Raw genomic sequence first — 7,853 nt, forward strand, 5'->3', positions numbered from 1 at the left:
TGTATAATATCATATGTGAAACGAATCGCCAGTCCAGGTTCAATGCAGGATACAGGATGCTCGGGGCTGGTGCACTGGGATGACCCAGAGGGATGGTACAGGGAGGGAGGTGGGAGGGGGGTTCAGGATTGGGAACATGTGTACACCTGTGGTGGATTCATGTTGATGTATGGCAAAACCAATACAATATTGTAAAGTAATTAGCCTCCAATTAAAATAAATTTATATTTTAAAAACAGAAAAAAAAAAAAAAGAAATTCACTGCTCTAACCTTGGTTTGGTTACTTGCCTTCCTTTAGAACACAAATGTTTTGGGGAAGGGCAACATACTAAGCTAATAAACAGTAATATTTACCATTTGTGAAGTAATACCTTTTAGGTACTTGTGGCATTTATTTTAGCCTGCTTAATAATCCTGTAAGGTAAACATTCCCACTGACAAAGTTCAAACATTTACATTTGTGAGGATAATCAGAGCAAATATGGTGTCACCTAATCAAGTTTATTTTTCTTTTCTTTTGTAAAATAAGTGATGGAATAAAAACAATCTGAGATAGTGATAGGCTAATAAAATACAAAATGAGTCTAGACTGGGGTATATGGAGACCCCCTTTCCAGGTGGGCTCTGACCTTGGAAACAGGTATTTCTGAGGACCTCTACTTAAACGCCTCTGTAACAGTTTTGCTGTTAACACATTATTTACAGAAAAAAAGAAAAGCATGTCCACATTTTCAGTGATGAACATAATATGACAATGCAAGTTGCCAGATACTACAAAAAAAGTGTGTGTACAGGGGGCTACTGGGAGGCATTTCAGTCCTGAGTTTGAACAGAAATGCTCCTATAGCAGACTTTCTCTACAGCTACCCCTAACCTCACCCAGAACCTTCAAGCTCCCATTACTCACTGAGGCTGTGCCCATGTGTTCTTTAACCATCATCCAGGTTTGTCCTAGGAGAACACAGAACATATCATTCATTGCCACTCATAGATATGTTACTAGATTTCTCCTTAAGCACAATGAAGTAGATGGAATACTACAACATCCCCTGCTTCGTTGGTAAGAAGAAATAATTCTATATTCAAGAAATTCAGGATTCTTAAGGGCATTGTGAGGACTTCTCTGGTGGTCCAGTGGTTAAGAATCTGCCTTGAAACACAGGGGATGTGGGTTTGATCCCTGGTCCAGCAACTAAGATCCCACATGCCCTGGATAAACGAAGACCACGTGCAGCAACTATTGAGCCTTTTCGTCACAACCACAGGGTGTGTGCACTGAAACGTTTCAGTTTCATGCATGATGCAGTGAAGGTACCGTGTGCTGCAAGTAAGACCCAGAGCAGCCAAACAGATAAGTAAATAACTTTATTTTTAAAGGGCATCTTGAAGAAGACTGTAGCTCTCATCACTTGAAAGGGAATTCATGTGGCCTCAGGTGATTTTATATGGTTCATTAAATGAGTCAAAATTAAGTTGCAAAATCTGCCAACAGTAATAGCAGCACTGTCCTAAGGCTGGAGACACGCTGATTTGAAAATGCAAGTTATGGTAGTGCAGTCAAGAATGGGACTATGTGATTTCACTAAGCAACTTCCTTGCCCAATGGAACCTACAGAGCATTTAATTTCCATACACACAGGTCACTCTCAGACTTAAGTTGTTTGACCTGCAAGAAAAAAGATTAGGAAAAACAAAAAATTATGCACAGACACCGTGTAGCTATATACTTGAAATAATAAACTTTAATTAATTTACATTTGTTCTTTTAAAATGTACATGATGACCATAATGAACAATGATAAGGACACAGAATTCTGGACAGACAGGAAGTGGATGGATGGGAATCCAGGAAACAGATGTAGTAGGTCCGATGTCTGAGAAGAAATGGCCACATTGTAAGAACTTCTTCTATTGCAGTTTATGATGTTTCATGCATGGGTATCAAAACAGACAAACAGAGAGAGAAAGGGAAAAAAAATGATTAAAATGAAGTTCTCATTTTCTTGCATTGGAAAACAAAGCTTTACTTCTGCCTAGATTATTAATTGTGTATCTCTAGTCCAAGTCATGTACTAACAATTTCCCTATAATTAGACACATACATATCTGCATAAGTTATTGCCCAAGGGTCTAGGTATTTTCTAGCATTAGTAATCAGCAGATAGCAGGCGATGTACTGCCAGTGGGCAGAAGGCCTCATTATGTTTGGGCCAACATGGTAAAAGGAGGGCATGGATGTTTATGGTGGGGCAAGAATTCTGGCAAGGAAGCCAGAATCTCAAAACATTTACCTTCTCACTTTGGTCCACTTCACCAAGCATGAAGCCATTGCTTTCTGGCCAATTTCCCTGTTTGGGCTCCATCATTCTATAACACAAAGAGAAGAGAAACTCTGGATAAATATTCTGTATATTGCTGATCCCATTCGTGTTGTAAAACATACAACTTTTTCTTTAGTTATTTTTTTGGAAAAAAAAAATACACACATTTCCTTCCACCTTCATTGTTAGATCACTAAGGTCCAATATCACTCTGCTGACTTGCATAAGGTTATACCGTGGTGTCAACACAGCCAATGATCATTTGGAAAACCTAAACCCACTGAATGGAATAAATGAGCTTCCATATGTAATACTAATCTAAGCTTTCTAAGAGTGGATGAAATATGACTAGGTCCTATGCCCAAAGCAAAACAAAAATAATTAACTTACCTGGTATGAGACAGTCTGTAGACATTTCTCTTGTCTTGAACCAACTGCCCCAGAGACAGGACAGATCCAACCAAGAGACATCTTCAGGTGAGCTGAGGGGTCCAAGAAAACCCATTACTGTTGCTGAAACAAGCTGAGTTTCCATCACGGAGTGATGTGGTCCTTGGGAACTACCAGGGTGCTGTCATACACACAGGTTCTGTGGACTGGCTGAGTAGTAGTTACTGGGTCCCTGGTTCTGGTAACTTATTAGAGGAATCCAGCAGCTGACCGAGTAGACAGGAGCTCTGGTCCTTTTCGTGAAGAGGGTTCTCCTCTTGTGCGTAAGTGTGGAACCATCAAGCAGAAAATCCTGTAGTTCTGTGGATGGTGCCTGTCCTAAAACCAGGTCATTCATTTAAGTCTCAGGTTGATATCTGCTAACAAGGTCACACTACACATTCCAACAGTGAAACCCTTGCTTTAGAACCAGTGAAGCTGATGTCCATAAGCACTGTTTCCTGATTGATGTTTTAAGAGGGATCTATAAAGGTTAAAAAAAAAAGAGAAGAAATCGCTCAAATGAAGAAAAGATATTGGGATTGAGGGAGTGGTGGATTTTACTGTGATTCACTCCTATCTGCTTCCCTTCATGGGGGGTTAATTATATTTTCCGAGACACTAACATCAGAGTTGGATTGGCCTTCACTTCTGCGGAAATAGACAAGAGAGTGGAAGTGATTCCCAGGTAGAAGTTTAAGTCATAACTTGTATTGATAGTCCACCAATGTGTTTGCTGTAATACACGTTGGTATTAAGAGATTCCTCCATCACTGTGGGCCTTTCAGACAAAATACCATGGAGCAGAACTCCCTGCTAACTACTGGGCATGTAGTGTAATTGGAAAATAAACTTTGGTTGTTTGCAAACTGCCAAATTTTGGAGTACTTTGTTGCCATGGAACAATCTAACCTGCTCCAGCTGAGAAAGATAACTTGGAGGAAAACAGCAGTGTGGTTGAATCTGTCTCCATTCCTATTTTGTATATAAGCTCATCAATATAAGTAAACACTGCTTAGTTCCCTTGCTGTTGAGCATCTTTCTCCAACAGATGACTGAAAGAGACATTATCCTGCCTCACACATTTGAAGTATCTCATAGTCAGTTGATAAATTGGGATTCATCAAAACCTCATTGCTCATTTTTTCATCACTGCTGAAGGAGCTATCAAATTGAAGGTAATCAAATGGATTGAAAACAGGTCTACCAATGTGCTGTTACCCCCAAAATGCTCATGCAAGAAAATCTAACCATCTACATGTGTGTAATGACATCTAAAAGGATGGTAGATGGACAAGGTTGTTGGGCTAATCAGCCTTTGTCTCTTTGCCCCACTCACAGCTCCTCTGCTACAGAGATTTGCCCATGAGGCCCTGGAAAGCCATCTTTAAAGGTTTCTCTGAGTTGGTGAAAAGTAGCTCTGAGTGGCTGTGCTCCCAGGGGAAAATAATCAGGGCTATAGAAAACCAGAAAGAGGAGTAAGTGAAGGCAGAGAAGCCATCACATTTAATGTCATTTCTAAAGAAACAGAAATATTTAATGACTTCCTTGAGTTTTTTTTTCTTTTTTTTTTTATGGAAAATGATACACTGGAAAACAGTGTGGTAGGAAAAAGTAACTAACATCACAATGGTTTTCCTAGATTTTCCATCATCTGAAAGAGTTAAACCTACCCCAGATGGGAGGCACAGCAGATGGGGGCATTCCGATGACTTATAACCTTGGATAATAAAATGACCTAAGACTCTATTTAGAGAAATAGAACAGCTATACTTGGGCTGTTTATAGACTCCGAAATATCATGATAAGCAAACGCAGGCAGTTCAAAGGAATGATGAAAAAAAAAAAGATAAGTGGATAAATAATGATCCGATGTTGTTGCGAAAAGGCAATGTAGCTGTTGCATTGTTAATATAAACACAGATGACCTTTCATTTGCTCAACTTTCGTCTTCAAGACAGGAAACAGCAACTGATTTTTATCGGGCAAGTAGAATCTTCCACTTGCTTCTGCTGGGCTGACTTTATGGTGTATGTCAGAGCCCAGTCATGTCATTATCTCTTCAAAGCCCATGCTGAAAGCCTGATAGGCGCTTGAAAGGGAAGCTTATCCCAGGCATAGGCTTTGTGGGCCCCAGAGATGTTGCAGCTCGCGTCACAGGTCATAGGGTGGGAAGGCAGGGTGCACGTGTGCGGGGGCATGGGGAGCGGAGGGTGGTGATCAGACAGAAAAGGGCCTCAATTACATTTCCGTGTACGTATTTGACCAATTCATCTTTTTCACAAACTTAAACATCCTCTAGGATAATGTTTATTATTTAACAACAGATAAACACACCCTGGAGCAATTGTTTTGTATATGAAGGGAGCTAATGAATCCTATATTCTAGACATATGATGAACTAAAACACTCACAAAGAATTGTTTATGGATTACACAATATTTTTGCGTCAGAAGGGTTTCAAACATCTGAACGGCATTTTCTGTTTCTGATCACGAGTCAGGTCTTTTCCCTTTTATGGGGTGCACATAAGCATGCACTCATCCATCCTGGACACAACACTGTAAAAATCCATGCAGGTAGTTCACGGCAACCCATGGTGATGGATGAACACTTTTTCCTATCTCTTCACTGGAAATCTGTCACATTGTGATTTCATAAACTTTCCCCCTAAACGAAATCACCTAAACGGACCTTTAATTTTTTGAGGTACAGTCTACTTGGTCTGGGCTCCAAAACAGATCCTCTCAGTACAAAATACACTCTTACCGTTCTTACTAATTAAATATTTCTCACCTAGCATAACACTTGTAGAAAATGCTTTTATTTTATATTTCTCTATAGCCATTACATAGTCATAATCCTGTTTCCTTAGACACATGATGGACTGATTTTGATCAGGCTGTACCCACTCTGGGGCTTCTTAAGTGGCTCAATAGTAGCCTGCCAATGTAGGAGCCAGGGGTTTGATCCCTGGGTCAGGAAGATACCCTGGAGGAGGAAATGGCAACCCATTCCAGTATTCTTGTCTGCAAAGTCCAATGGACACAGGAGATTGGTGTGTTCCAGTCCACAGGGTTGCAAAACATCTGGACACAACTTAGCAACTAAACAACAATGACAACCCACTGTGACCTGGCCAGAGACAGACAGTATTTCTCGTGGAAAGGACTTTAGTCACATCTTCTAGCTTCCAATCCTACCTCTGTATGTATCCACATAAGAATCATAGCTAATCAATATATTTCCATATAGTTTTTCCCAGGCCTTAAGTAGTAGGAACTTTACATGCCAGTACTAGTCACTACTTATTTAATCAGAAACAATGCTACTATCATCTAAATCAAGGGTTGACTAAATCAGTTGTTTTCTGTAAAAGGACAGCTAGTATACATTTTCAGCTTTGTGGGCAATATAGTCTCTGGGCCTCTGCTGCAATTGAACAACTCTGCCATGATAGTATGAAAGCAGCCATAGATGTAAATAAATGATTGTGTTCCAATAAAACTTTATTTACAACAGATGAAAGCAGGTGGTTTTGGCCTGTGGGCGGTAGGGTGTTGACCTCTGATCTAAATCAGACAACTTTAGCCATACTAACAATTGCAAATCAGATTGTCATCCTGGTAATATCACACTCACTAATGGCCTACACATTTCCCCTAAGATTTATGTAAGAAATGTAAAAATTCAATACAGTATAGTTGAAAGTTGCTAAGAGAATAAATCTTGAGTTCTCTTCACAGGTTAAAAAAACACCACAATTCTCCTCTTGCTTTTTTTTTCTTTTTCTTGTATCAGTATAAGATGGTGGATCTCAGCTAAGTTTAATTGTGGTAATCATTTTGCAATGCAAGTTAAGTTATACTATACACTTTAAATTTATACAGTGTGTATGTCAGTTACATCTCAATAAAACGGAAAAAAAATCAATATGGATATAGAACTATTATTTTCTAAATAGGTCCCAACCAAAACTATAATTCAAAAAGATACATGCACCTCAGTGTCCACAGAAGCACTATTTATAATAGCCAAGACATGGCAACAACCTAAATGTTCATCAACAGATATGTGAATAAAGAGGATGTGAATTACACAATGGAATACTACTCAGTCATAAAAAAGAAATAATGCCATTTGCAGTAACATGGATGGACCAGAGAATATCATACTAAGTGAAGTAAGTCAGAAAGAGAAAGACAAATACTATATGATATCACTTATATCTTGAGTCTAAAATATGACACAAATGAACTTACCTACGAAACAGAAACAGACTCACAGACAGAAAACAGACTTGTGGTTGTGGGGGCACGTGAGAAGGAAGGGCTAGGAGTTTGGGATTAGCAGATGTCAACTATTACATATAGAACAGATAAACAGCAAGGTCTCACTGTATAGCACAGGGAACTATATTCAATATATTGTGATAAAACATAATGGAAAAGAATTTTATAAAGAATATATACATGCATACATACATATATATATATATATATGTAAAACTAAATCACTTTGCTGTACATCAGAAACACATACAACATTGTAAATCAACTATACTTCAATAAATGAATAGGTCCCTAAGAAAACTGACGTTCCATCTTCTGCCCCAAAACACTTATTTTGTGGCTGTTGGCTACTGATGCAAATGCCACCCAAAAGAGATGCATTTAGATGTTTTCTTTTAGACTTTTCTTTGCAGCTAAGATAGGATCATTTCATTTGATGTCTTTTACATTCAGTAGTACCTGTCTAGTCAAGATGGGTTAGAGAAATGCTACTGATAGTCAATCACATAAATGTAAAGCTGTGAAGGGATAAATCATGACAACAGCTACTTCTTAATAAGTATCTACTGCTGCTGCTGCTAAGTCGCTTCAGTCGTGTCCGACTCTGTGCGATCCATAGACGGCAGCCCACCAGGCTCCCCCGTCCCCGGGATTCTCCAGGCAAGAACACTGGAGTGGGTTGCCATTTCCTTCTCCAATGCATGAAAGTAAAAAGTGAAAGTGAAGTCGCTCAGTCGTGTCCGACTCTAGCGACCCCATGGACTGCAGCCTACCAGGCTCCTCTGTCCATGGGATTCTCTAGGCAAAAGT

General features: G+C 39.3%; 1 long non-coding RNA gene across 1 annotated transcript; it reads right to left on the reverse strand.

The window, feature by feature from the left end:
• Positions 1–1,766: 1,766 nt before the first annotated feature.
• LOC112580381 lies at positions 1,767–3,498 on the reverse strand. Its single transcript, XR_003104870.3, has 3 exons — positions 2,713–3,498; positions 2,293–2,368; positions 1,767–1,909 (listed from the first exon to the last, which is right to left on the reverse strand). It is a non-coding gene; the product is annotated as an uncharacterized LOC112580381 (long non-coding RNA).
• Between the last annotated feature and the right edge of the window lie 4,355 nt (positions 3,499–7,853).

This window comes from Bubalus bubalis, chromosome 1, assembly GCF_019923935.1.
Source record: "Bubalus bubalis isolate 160015118507 breed Murrah chromosome 1, NDDB_SH_1, whole genome shotgun sequence".
Lineage (NCBI taxonomy): Eukaryota > Metazoa > Chordata > Mammalia > Artiodactyla > Bovidae > Bubalus > Bubalus bubalis.